General features: G+C 36.1%; 1 pseudogene; it reads left to right on the plus strand.

The window, feature by feature from the left end:
- Positions 1-407: 407 nt before the first annotated feature.
- Positions 408-4,852, plus strand: LOC148770147 (uncharacterized; annotated as a pseudogene).
- The last annotated feature ends 7,661 nt before the right edge of the window (positions 4,853-12,513 follow it).

The following is a 12,513-nucleotide window of genomic DNA, read 5'->3' on the forward strand; positions in this document are numbered from 1 at the left end:
GACTGCCACGCGCCGCCGTCGCCTCACCTTCGGACCAGCTGCCGTTTGGTGGTGTTCCTGCAGCCCCTAGGAGTGGTATAAAGCAGCTTGTACGTGTTTGAGTTTGGATTTCGATTCGTCGAAATCTCACGCTACAAGAGGTAATTAAATCGGAACTTTCGTAATTCGATTCGAACATGTTTGTATGATTTTTAATTTACGAGCATGTGTGATATGTGATTACGTGTTTCGATTTTGTAATATGATGAACAAGCATGTTTCATATTTTTCGGTTTTACATGTTTTGATAAAAATCGATAATTACCATGTGTATGGCGGAAGCGTTAAGGTACATTGGCTATGTGATTAGTTTATGCATGTAATCGAAACTAGTTCGATCACAAATTTTTAAATTCCGCTGCGTATACATGCACGATCCCCAACAGCCACAACTGCGGCAACCTATTCGTCAACCTGTTGTACGCCAACGTGACGAATTGGAGTTCGATAAACAAGTCTTCAATGAAGAATTCGAGGCAGAGTCTAATACTTCTAGACGATGGCGTAGAGGACGAGGGAACAGAGGTGACAGATTTGACAGACCGAGGCGAGGTAATGTGGGACGAGAAAGAGATGAAGTTGATGGGAACCTCAACTCGATCAAATTGATTATACCGTCTCTCGAAGGGAAGAGTGATCCCGAGGCATACATATAATGGGAAAGAAAGGTTGCAGCTGTAGCGTTCACCGATTATGTTATCGTTTGGTGGGATCAATTTGTAGTGACTAGACGCATAACTCGCGAACCACCAATTGTTGATTGGGAGTTTATGAAGGCACTTATGAGACGGAGGTTCGTGCCCTCACATTATTATAGAGACTTACATCTGAAATTGCAAAGCTTAAAGCAAGGTACTAAATCTGTCGAGGAGTACCATAAGGAGATGGAGATTGCAACGATCCGAGCCAATATTGAGGAGGATCGAGAGGCCACGATGGCAAGATTTATTTGCGGGCTGAACCGGGAGATCGCTAATGTAGTGGAGTTGCAGCACTACGTTGAGATTGAGGAGGTCGTTCACATGGCCATGAAAGTTGAGAGGCAACTTAAGCTAGAAGGGAGAACTACAGCTCGGGATGAGGCATCAAGCTGGAAACCGCGATGGAATCCTACTTCAAAACCCGAGGAGAAATCGACAACGAAACCTTTCAATGAAAATCCAATCAACCAAGCACCAACTGAGAGAGGTAATAATTCGTCACAACCACAACGAACACGTGATATTAAATGCCATAGATGTCATGGAGCAGGCCATATCGCCATGGAGTGCCCTAACCGGCGAGCTATGATTTTATTGGATAATGGCGAGCTGGAGTCGAGGAGGAGGAGGAAGAGTCAATTTTGAAAACATCACCTAAGGAAGATGACGTGGTACAAGCTGTTGATGGACTCGCACTTGTTGTACTTCGAACTCTCCACGTGCAAGTTGAAGAAGATGGTGATGTAATACAGCCAGAGAACATCTTCTATACACGCTGCCACGTTGAAAACCGAGTATGTGGATTGATAATTGATGGAGGAAGTTGCGTGAATGTAGCAAGCAATCTAATGGTAGACAAGATAGGGCTGCAAGTCACCAAACAACCGAGACCTTACAAACTTCAGTGGCTGAATGAAAGTGGCAATTCAGAATGACGAAACAAGTACTGATTTCCTTTAGTATTGGACAATACAAAGATGAGGTGATGTGCGATGTTGTGCCCATGCAAGCAAGTCATATCTTACTTGGGCGACCTTGGCAATTTGATCGACGAACAGTCCATGATGGTTACAAAAATGCTACACTTTTACTAAGAATGGCAAGCGAATCACACTTGCACATTTATCACCTCGTCTGGTGTTTGAGGAGCAAAATTTGATTAAGAAGTCCATTGCTGCCAGTTCAAATCAAAATGAGAACGAACTTAGTAGTAGTGGAGAGGTAAAACAAGAGAGTTTAGCCGAAGTGAGAAAAGAAAAAGAAGATAGTGCAAACTTAATAAAGAGAGATGAGAGAAAAGTGAGCTTTTATGCAAAAGAAAGAGAGTAAGAGTGCATGTAAGGGAGAGAGAACAATGATGTTGTTAGTGTTTAGAGAGTCCTATTTTTCTCATGCTAACCTTAATTCTTCTTTGCCTAGTATTGTTATTTCTCTTTTGCAGGAGTTCGATGATGTCTTTTCGGAAGAGATGCCAACGAGGTTGCCACCAATTCGAGGGATCGAGCACCAAATTGATTTTATTCCAGGGTCCCAAATTCCAAATAGACCAGCTTACCGAAGTAGTTCGAGGAGACGAAGAAGTTACAACGGCAAGTGGCCGACCTGTTAGCTAAAGGACATGTTCAACAAAGCATGAGTCCTTGTGCAGTGGCTGTTTTACTAGTACCAAAGAAGGATGTGAGTTGGAGAATGTGTGTTGATTGTCGAGCCATCAACAAAATTTCGGTAAAGTATTGACACCCCATTCCTCAATTAGATGACACGTTAGATGAACTACATGGTTCCATTATTTTCTCTCAAATTGATTTGAAAAGTGGTTATTACCAAATTCGCATGAAAGAGGGAGATGAGTGGAAAATTGCATTTAAAACTAAGCATGGATTGTATGAATGGTTAGTGATGCCTTTTGGTTTAACTAATGCACCAAGTACATTTATGTGACTTTTGAATCATGTTCTGCGATCTTACATAGGAAGATTTGTTTTTTTTTTACTTTGATGATATCTTAGTATATAGCAATAATTTGCATGATCATGCTGAGAATTTGAGGTGTCTCTTGGAGTCCTTACGGCAAGAACAATTATATGCTAATTTAAAGAAGTGATTTCTGCCTAGGTAGGATAGTTTTCCTTGGTTTTGTTGTGAGTTCTAGGGGCGTTGAAGTGGACGAGGAAAATGTTAAAGCTATTCGTGAATGGACAACACCCAAGAATGCATCTGAGGTGCGAAGCTTCCATGGCCTAGCGGGATTCTATAGGAGATTTGTACCGAACTTCAGCACAATTGCAGCACCTTTGACGGAGGTGATCAAGATGGAGGTTGGCTTCAAGTGGGGCGAGGCGCAAGAGAATGCATTTCGCACTTTGAAAGATAAGCTAAGTTCTGCTCATTTATTACTTTTACCAAACTTTTCTTAAACTTCTAAAATCGAATGTGATGCTTCTGGAAATTGGTATTGGTGCAGTGCTTATGCAAGACAAGCGACCTATCGCTTATTTTAGCGAGAAGCTCAACGACGCAACCTTGAAATACTCAACATATGACAAAGAGCTATATGCGTTGGTGCGAGCTTTGGAGACTTGGCAAGATTACTTGTGGTCTAAGGAATTCCTAATACACACAAATCACGAGTCGCTAAAGCATCTTAAGGGCCAAGGCAAGCTTAACCGAAGACATGCTCGGCGGGTGGAGTTTATCGAGATGTTTTCTTTTGTGATACAGTACAAACAAGGTAATGATAATGTGGTAGCTGATGCACTATCTCGCAGTTATGTTCTCGTGTCGACCCTTAGTGCTCAATTCTTAGGTTTTGAGCATGTTAAGGAGCTGTACGTGAACGTTCATGATTTTGATACTATATTTGTTGCATGCCAAAAAAAGAACTTTTGAAAAATTCTACAAGCATGATGATTATTTGTTTAGGGAGAACAAACTTTGCATGCCTAATAGTTCGCTTCGTGAATTACTTGTTCGAGAATCACATTTAGGATGTTTAATAGGACAATTTGGTGTTTCTAAAACATTAGATATTTTAAAAGAACATTTCTTTTGGCCGCGTATGAAGCGAGATGTTGAGAGGATTTGTTCGAAGTGTCTAACATGTAGCCGAGCTAAATCTAGGGTTAAACCACATGGATTATATATGCCATTACCTGTTCCTACTCACCCTTGGACTGATGTATCAATGGATTTTGTTTTAGGGTTGCCGAGGTCTAGTAAAGGTCGAGATGCTGTTTTTGTTGTGGTAGATTGTTTTTCTAAAATGGCACACTTCATTCCATGTCATAAAGCTGATGATGCTACGCATGTAGCAAATTTATTCTTTAGCGAAGTAGTGCACTTGCATGGGGTACCTCGTACTATTGTTAGGGATAGGGATGTTAAATTCCTTAGTCATTTTTGGCGTGTTTTGTGGGGTAAGTTAGGTACGACTTTACTCTTTTCTACTACATGTCATCCACAAACCGATGGTCAAACCGAGGTAGATAATTGAATATTAGGTATGTTATTGCGAGCTGTTCTTAAAAGAAACCTAAAGTCATGGGAGAAATGTATTCCTTTTATTGAGTTCGCGTATAATAGATCGGTGCATTCTTCTACAAAGTTTTCACCTTCTAAGATTGTTTGTGGTTTTAATCCGCTAACTTCTTTGGATTTGTTGCCTTTACCTGTTAATGAGATTTCTAGTCTAGATGGGAAGCGTAAGGCTGAGTTAGTGAAGAAAATCCAAGAAGAAGCACACGAGCACATTGTGAAAACACATTACCTTTCAGCTGGGAGATTGGGTTTGGGTTCATTTTTGAAAGGAAAGGTTTCCCAATCAGCGGAGTTCAAAACTTAAGCCACGAGGAGATGGACCTTTCCAATTCCTGAAGAAGATTAACGATAATGCATATAAGATCGAGCTTCCCAGTGAGTATCAAGTTAGTTCGACATTTAATGATTTTGACCTATGTCCCTTTGATGTAGGTTCAGATTCGAGGACGAATCATTTTCAAGAGGGGGAGGATGATACGATCCAGCCAATTACGAGAGGTAGTGCCGAGCTGGATGAAGGAGTTCATGACTTGGACTTGCCGCATGTGCCAAGAGGACTGACTACGCAAGCTTGAGCCAAGCGCATTGAAGCAGCCATGCTTAGCTTAGTAGAGCACGAGCTCCGAAAGGAAGAATTGACGAAGTCTAGTTCGATCCCAGCTGAGCTTAATTCGAGCGAATTATCGGGCCAGATTGTGAAGCAAGCCGAGCTCAAGGACTTGAGCCCACCTAGTCATCGAGCCGAGTAGACGTGACTTGGAAAAGATGATTATTATTATTTTTTGTATTTTATTATTGGAAAATTTATTTCTTGCTATTTAGAGTCCGATTTGGAATAGATTTAGTTTATTTTGTTATTTCCTTACAATAGATAAGTTAGGATTTATTTTCCTTGTTAGATTAGGTCTATTTGACAGTTATAAATAGGTTTTTTTAGGTTCATTATTATTTGGAAGTTTTAAGTATTATTTTGAGAGATTAAAATTCTCCGTTGTTCTTCAACAACTCTTCGGGATAATTTGCGAGTGGATTCTTGTGAATTATTGTTAGCAATATAGTATTGGTTTATGATTCATTATAATCACAGGGTCAATACTTCCACCTTGATAATATTGGTTTCTAGCTCTCTATAGCTACGGGGTCAATATTCCGAATTCCGCCAATCGAATCCTTTGTTTTTTGGACGTTCCGTTCTTGCTTCCGCATAAGATTATTGGGTCCCGTAACAAGTTCTACGGGGTTCGTATCAATGTTGGTTGAATTGTTTTTGTAAACAATAGGCAATCTTCGTTACTTTATATAATTTGGAAAACATGACTGTACCACACCTAAATAATCGGAATTTTTAAGTTGAAAATATAAAAAACTGCAATATAAAGAAAGAATATGACTACAATTTATATAGTCACATATTCGGCGTAGTAAACATGTCCATAAAAAAAAATCATTTTTTTTGTTTAAAAATATTTTTATTAAAAAAATATTAAAAAAAGAAAAGAAATGCTAAATAAATCTGAAAATAATAAAAAAAAAACATTTTTTTTATTTGGTAGCAAATTTTTAGGAATTTGGAAGTAGATTTTTAGGAATTAAATTGTTGTTATGGAAAGAGAGAGAGAAAAAAAAGGAATAATTGGGACAAACTATGCTAATTGACTTAAGGGTAATCTTGGGAATAAAATTTCTAGGGGTTATCACAAATAAAGGTTTAAAGGGTGGACATATCACCATTTCTTAGCAATATGAGGGATTTATTGCTAATGACCCCTAAATAAAAAAGAAATATTCTTTCTATGTTCTATTTTCTCTTACTTCTCTCTAACTTCTTACTAGCGGTTCTAAATACTAAGAAGTCATCAAAAGTCATTTTTGTTACGAAATAATCATACACTAATGAGTTCAAGACCTTCTAATGACGATCCACTTCAACCGAAGGTAAGATTTTAATTTGTTTGCCAAAAATGTCAACTTTACACAGAGGGTGGACAACCAACTGGAAGCAAGCGCAACAGACAGCGCCTCATGTTGGGCGTGGTACATTGTATTCGCGTCCAAGGTGGGCGCCGTCTTTGATGCGCCTGCTCCTACATCAGATGCGATTTGTTCTCTTTTCTTTGTTTTTTTTTTTATATAAATTAATTATTGTTATATTTTATTTATTTTTCAGGATGATGTGGAAATTGATTATTCTGAATATTTTCAAGTACAATTGTTTAATTGTTGCAAATATTTAAAACAGTTGACGAAAGACACAACTGAAAACCATGGTATTAAGCTAAGTTAAGTATATGTCGTGCTTTTTGTGATAGAGTATATGTCACTTGTGATCGATTTGGAAATAAACATGTGAAACGAAAGAAAAAAGATGTAGAAAGTACAAAATGTACTGGCACGAAAAAAATGTAACTGTTGTTTCGAGCTGAATGGGCTTCTACACGTAGAGGGTAAATGGGAACTCGCTATAGTTTAAGGGAAGCATAATCATCCTCTGGCTTCGAAGCATGGCTTTTTTGTGATGAGGTCCATGAAAAAATATGATTTTAGTAACTTTTATTGGTTGATATCTTATTTAATTGTTTGTGAAGAGGTCCCTCACCAACCATCTTTATTATGATAGGTTTCGGTGTTATATTTATTTTGCCAATAAACATATCCCTTTAATACACATTATAAAGGGGTAAGTAAATTAACCCCCTTGGATTATAGGATTCGACCCAAAATGCCCCCTCAATTACAAATTTGGATATTTTGCACCCCTCCGTTATTGTCCTGTCTCCAAATGCTGAGGTGGAGGTTTAACTTTTGTTTTACAACAATATCTATTTAAAACCACCAAATTAAAATCTCAATTCATTGATAACCCCAAATTTTATTTAAAACCTCCAAGAATTCAAAATCCTCAAATTCAAATTCAAAACAATCTTTCATTGATTTTTGCTCCAAATCAAAACACATCTTCTCATATTAACATATATCCTTAAAAGCTACACACACATTACTAAATTCAAACGCTCATTTCCTTTAATCGACCCAAACGAGTTGAGCTTCCTTCCAAACGTTGGATTACTTCAATAGGTCGGGCCTTTACGAAATTATTCAAGAATGCGACCAAATTATCTAGGAGGAACGAGAAGAAAGAGTGAAATGAGAGTTTTATTTCCTGCAACTGTGGAGAGAGAGTGCTTCAGGTGATGATGTGTTGAGAGAGAGATTCGAGAATATTGGTTTTTCTTTAAGTGTTGAGAGAGAGATAGATAGAGAGAGTGTAGCTGTGTTTTTGTTTCTTAAATTTTTTTTTTTTAATTCGTAACAGAAAATGTAACGTCGTTAATATTGTTAGCATTTATAAACGTTGACAGAGTTACAAAAGTTTACAAATTGTCCTAGATTGTAGTTGATGGGGCATTTCGGGTCGGACCTTATACTCAATGGGGGTTAATTGTACTTTCCCCTATTATAAATAAAGGCAAACTTAATTTATATGACCAAATTACCCCCAACTCTTTAAACTTAATTCTTAATTGTAATCCTAATGTGACTTCAATTTCATCAATTTTGTCCAAAAATATCCAATTTTGAATCTTTTTTTCAAACTTATTTTTTTTCTGAATTTGTTTTTTGAAAACAAAATCTACTTCTTTTTTTTCCGCACGCCGCTAACCAATAGTAGTAATATTACTGCCACTGACAGTAAAATTAAGGTAAACACAATTAATATTATTGTCAACCACATCAACATTATATTTTTGGCTTTTTTATTTTATTTGATTTGTTGATCGATCAACATAATAATATTACTATGTACTATTTTAATATTAATGTGATTGATACTTAATTTACTGTAAACACAATAATAATATTGTCAACCACATCAATATTATTTATTTATTTTTGTCCTTTTCTTTTGATTGATTTGTTAACCGATCGACGTAATATTATTATTGTCTAGTATTGTAATATTACTTTGGTTGACACTAGAATTACTGTAAACACAATAATATCAATATGGTTGATAGTTTACTAATATTACTATCAACCACAACATATTTTTTTGCATTTTCATTATATTTGCCTTTGTTGACCGCTCAACATAATAATATTATTGTACTAGATAGTAATATAGCAATATGATTGTGTTAAATAGTAATATAATTAATATTATTTTCAACCACAATATATTAATGTTTTTACGGAGGCCAAAATATGTTGAGGAAAATTGGAGTCAAAATTGGAGTCAAAATGTGGTAAATGGCTAAAATTGAATAATTGGTCAAATTTGGGGTCAAATGAGGTTACATTTGGTTAAATGGATGAAATTGATGGGGTATTTTAGTCTTTTACACACCTCTAGACTTCGTATGAACTTCTTAGTAAAAAAAACTTTTGGTCTGATCCTCTTTATGAATAAGTAGTTCATGATGTGTTTATTTGTAATAGCCCCTATTCAATTAATATTCTATTGCCTAAAATGAGTGATTAATATATACTCTATGGGCCCTTTTGCTTTTTTGGTAAGGATTAGTATGTTAGTATAGATTAGATAGATTTGTGGTGGAGATGATTATGTAATTTTGCTATCCTCTTGTTTGCTTTTTTTGAGTAAATTTGTGTTGATAAATTACTCACACGTTTGTTTTGTGTGTGATAATATAATTATTGACAAATATACTAAGATGCCCTTTTTTATAAGAATAATAATAAATTGTAATATAATATTTCATATCATATGAATATAAAATCGTTTTCTCTCCTGAAGAGAGAAATCTCGAAGTCGGTCGATTTCTTTCAATTTTTTCTCAGTCGATTCTGCTCCGACCTAATACATTTGGAGATGAGCTATGGGTCCATCAACGGAAGCGCATCTCACAAAACCTTCCGTGAAGAAAACTTTACCCCAAACGATTTTGGGTTATGTGGTTGCAATTTGAAGATGGGTTTGCAAACTTCTTGGTCAGATAAAAATCATTGGCGTCGATTTATCTCGTGTCCTCGAAGAGTTGTAAGTATTACGAATTTCTGTTGTTGTTGTTGTTCATTTTTTTGTATTTTGGGGTTGCAAAGTATTAGGGTTTCGATAGGGTACTTTTTTTGTTTACGAAATTGCAGATCTAACTATATTGGGGATCTTTTCACATATAACTGATATAATTCAAATGAAGTTGTTGTTCATATTGGTGGTGGTCTAATTTGGTTTTTTAATTCATTGATGGTACTTTTAAATGTGGATCGTTTTGTAGGTGCAAAGTTGTGACCTATTCAGATGGTACGATCCTCCGATGTGTGACCGAGCAAAACTGATTATTCCCGGTTTGCTGAAAAAAATCAATAGACTCGAAACTGAATTACAACTGATAAAACAGCAGCTAGTAGATGCACAATTGAACAAAGCGATTCCAACAAGTAAGCACTCTTACTTACCTACAATAAGGGAGGCAATACTTGTTGTGTCTATAATTATATTTGTTTATTACATGTGTAAGTAGTGTTGTGTACTTCGTAATTTTAATATGTGTTTTTTGTGAAATATTCTGTTCTATGACACTGGTGTGGTGAGTTTTGTGTCTATTGTTGTTTGTTGTGGTTTATGATAGCTTATAAATCACAGTATAATTTAATTTAGTTTTTCTTTAAATAGGGTGCATGTATTCACTGGCAACGAAATGTTGCGACGAAAAAGGGGCATTGGCGACGAAATTTCAACACTTGCGACGAAACGAAAAACGTCGCAAACGCTTCAAAAAAAAGTCGCCAAATGACCCGTCGCAAAGCGTGCGACGAAAGTGTATTTTAGTCGCAGAAAGTTGCGACGCTTCCATGTTTCGTCGCAAAAAAATCGTTTCTGCCAATTTATTTTTTTGGGCTTCGAAATTTGACAATCGTCGCAAATCTGCTGGTCATCCTGCGACGTCTGTGCAAAAAAACGTCGCAATTGTTTTGTACAAATCTGCGACGAAAATAGTTTTTGTCGCAAAAATTTACCCACTTATTTGAAACGTTTTTACAAAAACGTCGCTAGGTTTGTTTTCTTTGGCACTGTATATTAAATGATAAATTAACCCGTAATAGATTTTCAGTTCTTTATCTTTACAATAATTAATTATCAATTCTAATAATTCAAAATTAACTATTGGATCAAATAACACATCACATTAAAATTTATTCCATCAGATTAAAATCAAAATATTAAGTGAAATTACACTAGAACAAATTTGAAAGGACACTAAAACTTAAAAAATATTGTAGCATTGCAAAAAAGATTTGATCCATACTTTCTTCACTGTTCATTAGAAGTAGTTTGATATGGTGAAATACTTGACTTTGTCGTTTCAAATGCTTGATCAAGGAGTTGAATATTTTGCTGAAGTTATCCACTTGATCATAATAAGCTCTTTCCATCCGTGCCTGAAAAAAATGTATAAGTACATAAGCGTGACATAAATACAATAAGCACAAGCTAAACAAAAAATATGGCACCATAACGACTAAAGCATGAAGACACCAGAAGTGCTTATGCCAATACAAAACACCCAACCGATCTTGCAACATATATGAAACAAAAGTTTCAACATGTAAATATATACCAAAAAAAAGTTCCTAACAAGACGCAATAGATACCAAACACTTTATACAATATATACCAAACATCATAAGGTGTCGCAATATACCAAAGAATATATCTCAAATACCTCGGACTCAACCTACATAACTACATAAACCCTGCACAGTAAAGTGACAAGCCAGCCCCCCTCCTCCCCCACCCTTGAAGAGAAAGAGATAAATGATTAAAGAAAATCTCCCATAATAGCTACGGCAATTGTTACCTTATGTTAAACCTTGTTCTTTAAAACGGAACTAGCAACCTTTATGTCTGCCACAGGAATTACCAAAGAGCTTCACACACAGATCCCTTGGAGCTTAAAAGGCAGGCCTGTTACACCAACTCAGAGATTTTTCCAAACAATAAATATAATCATAGCCATCTCAGACGAAGTAGATGCTATGATAACATAGTATCAAAAACAAAAACAAACATTACATAAATATATTGCTGAAAGTTTACTCTGAAAAACTCATACATGTGACTTGGGGTTCACTGTCCTTGAAAAGATCTTCTCATTTGTCATCATTTTCTCTTCGTCTGCAAAAAAAAAAAAAAAAAAAAAACGATTTTGCTAACATAAGAGGATCTGTTTTCTCCATGAACGAAAAAACAAAGTTGACTTGGTCTTTAAAATACCTCTGCCATCATCCACCATTTGATACATTCCGGCTCTTTATATTCTAGCAAATTCACCAAATACAGCATCTAATTGATTTCTCACAAACTCCCAAAACAAACCCACCTCATTTATAGAACATATATAACTAGAAAAATATTAAATAATTAACATCCTACTAGAATGAAATAACTCTCGTAAAAGTTATTTTAATAAACATCATATATGTCCAGATAAATTGACAAGCTTATTTTGAACAGGCATTAATATTCTTATTTACATTTTTATATTACTTCAACTGTATATTTTACTTAAATCTCTACTACTAAACTATTAATAAAAACCATGAATATGTAATCACACCAAAGAGTTCGTTCATACTCCAGTGACTATCCAAGCTTAAAACACAAAATAATCAACTTCCCACCAAATTTGTCATTTCTATGAGTGTACTTTATATTATCAAAGTATAGATATCGATACCTATGAGTGCAAAAGCTCAATTTCAGATTTAATGGACCTACAAACAAATTATATATTCAGGAACTCATTACCTAATTAAGGGAATTCACGAAGAGATAGTTCCGCGGGGAAAATAAGAAAGGGGCGATGGCTACGTCCACGGAGAAGACAATCGAGGCGCCGACAGCCTGATACAATCATGGCGGCAAATCGTGGAGGCGAAGGGACGGCGAATCGTGGGGGCAAAGGGATGGCGAATCGTAGCGGCAAAGCAACGGCTAAGCGATGGTGAATCATAGGGGCGAAGTGCACCGGTGAATTCTGGGGGCGAAGTGCGGCGGCGGCAGAGAGAAACTTAGTGAGGGAGAGAAAAGAGCAGGGATGTGAATTAAATTAGGGTTTTGCTGAGTTATTTGCTACGTTTAATAGTACTTGAAAATAAAATTACATTTAACTATTGCGACGAATCCATTAACTAATCGTCGCAATGGAGAACCAATTGAACTTTGTCAACTCCCGTGCGACGATTTTGCAAACATTCATCGCAGTATTTTGTT

Source organism: Erythranthe guttata, chromosome 6 (genome assembly GCF_056151865.1).
Source record: "Erythranthe guttata isolate IM_541 chromosome 6, IM_541, whole genome shotgun sequence".
In the NCBI taxonomy this organism is placed as follows: Eukaryota; Viridiplantae; Streptophyta; class Magnoliopsida; order Lamiales; family Phrymaceae; genus Erythranthe; species Erythranthe guttata.